General features: G+C 35.2%; 1 long non-coding RNA gene across 1 annotated transcript in view; it reads right to left on the bottom strand.

The window, feature by feature from the left end:
- Positions 1-866, bottom strand: part of LOC108378144 (uncharacterized) — a 1,635-nt gene extending 769 nt beyond the window's left edge. Inside the window, exons 1-2 of the long non-coding RNA XR_001849390.1 lie at positions 333-866; positions 104-268 (exon numbers count right to left, since the gene is read on the bottom strand). This is a non-coding gene — a long non-coding RNA (uncharacterized LOC108378144). The remainder of the gene's footprint in view (positions 1-103; positions 269-332) is intronic.
- Positions 867-8,781: the final 7,915 nt, after the last annotated feature.

Raw genomic sequence — 8,781 nt, 5'->3', positions numbered from 1 at the left:
ATGATGCCTTGCGCATGTGGCCACAAAGTTGATAGGACGCAATCAACAGTGCTGTGCGCGAAGTGCAATGTACTCTTTCATACGAAATGTGTTGGTATTCTACCGGCAGATGCAGAATTTTTGTTCAGCTCAGACAAGAGCTTCATTTGTAAAGGCTCTTCTGAAGCTCGTCGTGATTCCCTCCGTTCGCCTCCTCCGCCCGTTGTCGTGGATGAAAATTCAAAAACTTCTAATATCACCAAATCTATCTCTTCGAACTCTTCTAACTCTGTGAAATCAAAGCCCGCTGGCTCTTTAAAGCTAAATGGTAATTCAAATGATAATACAAATACCAATAAGCAACAAGTTACATTGGGATCTCTATACAATGTGGTTGTCGCTCTTCGAAATGAGAATGCCCGCGTGAATAATCTGATCAGTGCTTTACGGGAAGATAACAATAATTTATTGTTAAAAACTGAAAACATTCACTCAGATCTTCTTTCCATGCAGCGCAATCTGCTTGAGAAAGATGATACGATTGCCTTACTCATGGCAGAGGTTAAAGACCTTCGCTCCTCTATTGGTGTTGCTGTTGAGAAGTTTGGCAGTGATAACGCAGCTGTAAAAGAAATTATTGCAGCTAATCGCGCTCTTTTTCTCTCGTCGCATACTTCTCGTGCTGCTTGTTCTTCGAATGTCGCTTGGTCATCCGCTGATACACACAGGCAGCTGACTTTTCGGCGCCAACTGCTACTGCAGTTTCCACTGATGCTCTCTCTGTTGATGCTCGCTCACCTGCTTCTTCGGCTGTCGCTGCTAATTCTCTATCTGCTGATAATGCTTGGTCATCTGCTGATACAAATTCGCACACTGAGATGTCGGCACAAAAAANACTCTCTCACCTGCTACTGCAGTTTCCACTGATGCTCTCTCTGTTGATGCTCGCTCACCTGCTTCTTCGGCTGTCGCTGCTAATTCTCTATCTGCTGATAATGCTTGGCCATCTGCTGATACAAATTCGCACACTGAAATGTCGGCACAAAAAAATGTTGTTGCCTGCACTGACCCTAAAGTGAACACTGCTGCTTGCTCTATGCGCTCTACACACACACATGCTAAGTTTTCGGCCCCAGCTGCTGACGTCTCCAATGATGCTCTCCCACCTGCTTCTATTGCGCCTACTGCTGAGGTTAATNCTGCTTGCTCTATGCGCTCTACACACACACATGCTAAGTTTTCGGCCCCAGCTGCTGACGTCTCCAATGATGCTCTCCCACCTGCTTCTATTGCGCCTACTGCCGAGGTTAATGATAATGCACAGTGGTCGACAGCTACGAATAAAGGAACAAAAAACAAGTGCGTGTTTTCGGTACAAATGCATGTAATGATTTGGACGTTGCGGTCCGGCATAAATGGTTGCAATTAGGTTCTTTCTCGGCTTCCGTATCTGAGGATAACATTAAAGATTATGTTTTTAAGCAAACTGGTTTAGATAAAAATTTGTTATCCTGCTTCAAACTGGTTAAGAAAAATGTCCCAGTATCAACTATTAAGCCTGCGCCCGACACACGGTTCCAGCCAGACCTTTTTAGTTTTCAATTGTAAATAAAGTATATTAATATTTTAGCTATCGACTTGCGCCTCCAGGTACCTTCCTAAAATTTTATTAGCTATCGAATGATGAAAAAGTTCTAGAACGAAATGTTTTTAAATAGGATGTTATAAGCATATCTTGAAATATCTACCTCGCACCGACACATGGTGTCTGGACAGACCCTGATACATTTTGTAAGGCAACGTGTGAGATTGAAGAATTTTGTTCATTCAAAACGGTATTTTTTACTTTTTCTCTTCTTCTCTTCTTTGTATTCTATTCAGTTGACAACTGAACATTGAACGGAGAACAACCTAGCAGTTATAAAAAATACATATAGCGCGCAAAATATTTTTTCTTATTTTTACTAAGTGTGAATATGGATGATGAAGTGGAATTTGTTTATAATACGCTGTTAAGAGGAAGAAATGTAAACACCGATTTTTATTCGCGTTTGTCTTCGGCTTTGTTAAATGATATACAACGTGAAAATACCGATGTAGGTGTAAATGAAGATGACATCGATAACGATACTGAATACGTGCCTGAAGGTGAAGCATCGGACGTTGAAGACGAAATGGTAATCGAACCAAATGAAATATTTGATAGTGATGAAGAAGTAGAGGAAGAATCGAGTGAAATGCATAACTTTCAACAACAAAATGATTTTTTTTACGGTAAAGACGGCACGAAATGGAGCAAAAATGAGCCAAATGCTAATGTTCGTTTACGGCAACACAATATTTTGCGTTTCCGACCTGGACCTAAGCAACAAAACTCTAACCCCATTGAGGTATTCAAAAATTTTTTTTCACCAAATATTTCATTGTTATCATTACCGAAACAAATCGATATGCAAGAGATGCCACACGAAAATGGAATGAGGAAAATCCGGGATCAAAACCACGAGTGTGGATTGATTTGACCAGCACTGAACTTGATGCACTTATTGGCATACTTTTGGCGTCTGGTGTTTCACACAATAATATGCAAGATTCATCAGTTTTGTGGCGTTCCGATGCTTTACCTATTTTTCGCTCAGCAATGTCTTATCGACGATTCCTTGAATTGACTCGATTTATCCATTTCGATGATGGTCGTACGCGTGAATTTCGACAAAGCACCGATAAAGCGGCACCAATTCGAGATGTATGGAATTTTTTGAATGAAAATCTTTACAAAAACTACGAACCCCATGAAAACATTATTGTTGACGAGCAACTCTTTCCATATCGTGGTAGAACAAAATTTACTCAATTTATACCATCAAAGCCAGCTAAATATAGCATAAAAGTTTGGTGGGCTTGCGATTCAAAAACAAAATATCCACTGCAAGGTAAATTGTACACGGGAAGAGGCGAAGGCGAAGAGCGCGTAGTGAAACAAGGTGAGAATGTTTTGCTACAATTTGCAAACCGATATAGTAATAGCGGTCGAACATTTGTTGCCGACAATTTTTTCACCACATTGGAAGGAGCTAAGAGACTCGCCGCCATCGGTCTTGCATTCGTCGGCACCATTCGATCTAATAAAAAGTGCCTTCCTGCTGAAATTAAAAAAAAATCCTACTCGCCCTGTGCTTTCGTCTCTTTTCGGTTTTCATGAAAATTTGGTCTCGCTTTGTAGCTACGTGCTAAAAAAGAACAAAGCTGTGAATTTACTTTCCACGGTCCATTATACAAAAAATTGTGAAGGCGAAGCAATGAAACCAAAAGCGATTTTGTTTTATAATTCAAATAAAGCTGGTGTCGATTGCATGGACCAGATGGTAACTCATTACACGTCGAAACGGCCAACTAGACGATGGACTTTCGCTTTCTTTTGCAACATGCTAGATGTTATGGCATTGGCTGCTTATTGTATTTGCAAAGAAGTAGATGGTCTCACCAGAAATGACGCGCGACGCAAATTTTTGACTACGCTATCCACCACATTGGTTCTGGCAAACATCGACAACCGAATGAACAATATTCACATCATTTCGCAGTTCAGCACTCGTTTGGCTTTTGAATCGTATTTTGGTAGATCAATCAATCTTCCAGGAAACACGTTGACAATTCATAAAGCTGGAACTGATACACTCGCTGGCAAGAGGGACTGCAGACTTTGTTTGCAAGGAGAAGATAAGCGGCGCCGAAAAACTTCCTTTTTTTGTTCAATGTGTTCAAATCCAGTGTGTCAACAGCATTCAAAAATCGCATATACATGCCTCAGCTGCGTGCCTAACAACCTATAAGAGAACTCGTTCGATATTTCATAATAAAACTCAATGAAATTCCATTTCGTTTGTTCAAATGACAATGATATTATTTGAAATACTATAGAAAAAGTTTTTTTCAAACCGAAATACGTTTTAGATTTGTTTTTTTCAGTAAGGTAAAAAATAAAAAATATATATCTGATTGATAAAATGCGAAAAAAAACGAGTTTTATTTTCATAAAATGTATATAAATACGTAGGGGTCCAGCCAGGCATCATGTGTCAGTTGAAAGGTACATGGAACATGTGTCAGACGGAGGGTTAAGAGAGTTAATTTTAAGTTGGGAGTTCCGGAATCCTCGTACGCGAAGTTGCTGAGCTCGTGGTGTAAATGGTTTTGAATATGTGTCACAATATGTATCACATAGGTTGCCATCTTTTTAAAAGGTTAAATTCAAACTATTCAATATTTTAAATGATTATTATAATATGGGTATCAATCGAAATGGGGTTTCAAGGGCTTCATTTCAATATTACATGTAAGAGGTTTCCATCTGTTTAAAATCTCAAATTCAGTTAAAGGGATACGTTAATTGAAAAAGTATGACAAAGAAAGTTTTTGTTTGAAAATATTTTGAAGATGGTTAAACAAATTTTAAACCTCCTGTTTTTTAATTGAGTTTTCTTGAAATAAATTTTACTCAATCAAGCACGTAGAAATTTCATACACTCAGCGAAGCGGGTGAGGGCGATCTAGTCTCTTATAATTTTACTGAAATCTATTCAGTAGTTTTTGAGTTAAGTCTGAACAACGAAAACTGCTATTTTTTCATACTAGTATCGCCCCGTTGTCGAAATTCGACCACCTCACTTTGTCATACACTTTCAATTTGTTTGTGGCGCTTTTTATGTCCATGAGCACCTTTCGATCGTCCACGTCACTAATAGTATTAGGGGAGTGATATATTTTCCATTAAATAATTCTATAATCCATAAGAGCAGTAGGGAGGAATAGATTAGTATGGGATTTTGTTAGCGTGTTAATATAAAGATAGTAGAAGGTGAAACAAAAGCGGGCATTCATAGGCTTATACAGAAATCGGAATAACTCGGCTCTTGAGCCACCTGTCGGGTCCATTTTTCGCAGGTATATTTCCCTTGATGTTAGTAATATGTATTTTGAATTTGAAGCAAATCGGAGCATACATGAAATTTTTCGGAATAACTCGACTCCTACGGCACCTAGCGGAAAAACAAACAAAATGCGCATTTCTATTGATGTTAGTAATACGTATTTTTAATTTGAAGCAAATCAAACCATAAATAAAATTTTTCGGAGTAACTCGACTCCTGCACCACCTAGCGGAAGAAGAAACAAAATGCGCACGTCATCTTTGAAACATCTTTCGTACAAAGAAACAACCTTTCAAATCAGTTGAGAAACATAGGAGCAGTAGGGAGGAATATATTTGTATGGGATTTCGTTAGCGTATTAATACCCTGTAGGAAAAACATGAGCTAGTGAACCAGATTTCTAGTTCAGTACTAGTTCTTTTTCGACAAAAACGAACCAGACCGATAGTAAATAGTTCCGTAACAGTCCAAAAGCAGCGAAATGTGGTACTTTCACTAAACTATTTTATTTTAAATTTTAAAAGCAGGGAAGGTAATCATTATGAGTAAAATAATTAAATCAGCATTTAATCATTATTTTATGAATTATTATTGAGTTTTATTTTTTCGCTCCAACGGAAATAATTATAATTTGATTTTTATTTTTGGGATCAAAAATAATGATTATTTTATGATTTTTATTTTTTCGCGCAGAGATTATCATTAATTTTGATTTTTATTTCTCCACTTAAAAATAATGATAATTTTTTAAACTGAAAAGGCCATACAGACGCAACCTACTGAAATTTTGATCTGAAAAGTTTGGGTCTTATTCCTTTTATAAGGGTGCGGCTACCTCTCAAAAGGATACGTCGGTAATCACGCTGGTATAGTTTCTGAGTTGCTTAATAATCATTATACTTAGTGATGCCATAAACATAGGCTAAGATCCTGGAGGACAATTGAGAATGGCAATGCAGTTGCAGAAAAAGAGGCATTTAAAAAAAAGTGTCAAAATAATTACCACTTTCTCACTAAATTTATTTAAAAATGCAAGCCACCAGAGCTACCTTTTTTTAAGAAAAGACAAATTATTATTTTTTATGCAATCCAGCACAGCTACCTACAGTCAGTCAATAAAGGTTAGGTACAACGAATTTTTTACAATACGGGCAACTATGTTTTAAATATTTTAGTTTTCGGTAATTTTTTTTATAAAAATATGGTTAATTCTACAACAATATCCCCAAAAATCGGAGTTCCAAACCTTGTGCAAAATTTAAGAAAATTCTGCAAAATTTCATTAAAATAATTCACTTTCTCTTTACGCTCTCTAGAAAAAAGTTGAGTTTGCAGTTTTTTAGCCCATTCAATTTTAGTATAATGAAGTGCAAGTATGAGGAAGCTAGGACTTACCAAACAACAACAAAAAAAATTGCTAAATATCAATAGTAAGTCCTAGCTACCTCAAACTTGCACTTTGTTATACTAAAATTGAATGGGCTAAAAAACTGCGTACTTAACTTTTTTCTAAAGAGTGTAAATTGCAATATTTGGATGGAAGTTTGCAGAGTTTTCTTTAATTTTGCATAAGGTTTGGAACTTTGATTTTTGGGGTTTTTGGTGTAGAATTAACCATATTTTTATAAAAAATTAGGGAAGAATAAAATATTTAAAAAATAGTTGCCGGTATTGTAAAAACTTCGCTGTACCTAAACTTTATTGACTGACTGTATATCTTATTTAAGTTAAGTAAGACAAAAACTTTCGAAGTACTTAATATACATATAAGCTTTAAAAGAACTGAATTTACTTAAAAATCAATATGCTTAAATTTAGACACGTAAGAAAAAGTGAACTAATATTTTTACTTTTAAGCAGAACGCACTTTTGTTTTTTACTTATTACTTAAGCTTAATACTACTACTACTACTAATGTGGTTTATAAATTTTAAATAAATGCGTTTAAACATTTGTGATGGTATTGTCCTTCCTTCAACCGATCGTATTTAATATAAAAGATAAATGTTTCGACAAGCCTGATTCGAAATGTAGATCTAAGATGACGAATTTATAACAGGTTGGGAGCTATAAAAAATGGATGCAGATCGAACTAGATCTCATCGGTCGAATTAGGAACTAGAACCGAACCAGTTGCGCACTAGTTCGATTCCCTACAGGGAAACGACAAAGAAGAAAGCTAGATCTAGCCTCAAAAAGTCTAAACTGGCAACACTGCTCTTGATATTATATTTTTGGATTGGCTGCATACTCAGCACACTTGTATTTCATTAAATCTACTTTTAATATTTAGTTTTATGAATAAATGGTTGTTAAGTATTCAACGTTACGGAGTAACTTTTATTGCGATATAAGGAAACAACCAAAAGTATATTTATAGTTTTTCAAAATGTTTACACATTGAAAAATATAAATACCAAATTCAAATTCATGTCTGTAAAATTAAATTTGTTTCTACATTACATATACGTACAGATATATGTATTTATTCCAAAAATACCAAATTTTAAAAATAAAACGATTACATATAAAATATTAATTTAGCTTAATTTCTGTATAAGAAGTTGCTTTCTAGTACATTTGTATATATGTATACGGGTAATTTACAAAAAAGTGTACATACATGGAAAGTATTCTTTATACTGATTTTTGTTAAATATTTGCCAGAATGTTACTTTTTTAGAAGTAAGTTAAAGGGTTAAATAAGTTTAGAAACTGTAGATAAAATATACTAACCGATAAGCATTGTACTGATTTTTAACATTAAATGCATGATTTTTAAACATTTGCATATCACTTTGAATCTTAATTATCACATAAGCTAATGTTGAAGTTTTTTCCACCTTTTCCATGACAGTTTTCATGGTTCATGTCATGGTTTTTCTTGGGAAGTAGGCTTTTTGTTTAATCTTTCTTTGGCAACATATGCATATATGCCATTTGAACACTTTTGGAGAAATAAACTGTGGGCGTATGATGTATTTTGGAACGAATTTCCGTCATCCCTTGTCAAATTTGGTTTGGAGGTAAACCGGTTTCGGCGTTGTGTATTCTTCAGTGTCAGTTTCCGTTCTCTTTTTTCACCTAAAAGTGACATTCTGGAAATATTTCACATTTTTTGATTTTTTTTCTAAGAGTTTTATTTCACGAAAATATAAAAACAAGGCAATCTTTGAAACTCCTTGAGCAATAAACGGAAATCGGTAGTTATCTTATTTTAAGTGCTTTTTGCATAAAAAACTGGGTGACATTCGGGAAATATTTAGCCGTACTTACCATGGTGCAATGATAGATCCACTCAAAAACACAAAATAATTACTTTTATTAAGTTATTTCTTCTTGCGCTTCTTAACTGTAATGCACTTAGGCGAGCAAAACAACTATGTTAACAATTTTAATATCACGGAAAAATTAAAAAAGTGACATTCAGGAAAATTCGGAGGGACATTATTATATTTATTATGTTGATTCACAAACAGTTACGCTTTTTTCATTGTTTCTTTATTTACACTTTTTATTCATGTTAATTATCGAATAACCTGAGCGGGGACAACTATTTTCATATGAAGTAGGTAGAATATATCAAAGAAATACCCTTCGCAAAAGAAAACAAAACGGCCTACAATAATAAAAACAGCTTTGCTGGTGGCTTATTATTTGGATCGTATAATGCTGTTTTTGAGTTTTCGTGTTTGCCACCATTAAAAATTAAAAAAGGGGGGACAGAAAATAGCACTTCGGTCGGAAATGACGCACACACATATTTATCTACGTATCGTTACCTTAATATAGAAAGGCCCTATCTAAAATGTTGGTTTCTTTACGGATCGACGAAAAAACTCCATTCAAAATCAAGTCCTTTTGCTGCGAA

The sequence above is a fragment of the Rhagoletis zephyria genome, unplaced genomic scaffold (genome assembly GCF_001687245.7).
Source record: "Rhagoletis zephyria isolate East Lansing unplaced genomic scaffold, Rhagoletis_zephyria_1.1 Rzeph_scaffold_00113, whole genome shotgun sequence".
Taxonomy (NCBI): Eukaryota; Metazoa; Arthropoda; class Insecta; order Diptera; family Tephritidae; genus Rhagoletis; species Rhagoletis zephyria.
This window is presented reverse-complemented; position numbering and strand designations above follow the sequence as displayed.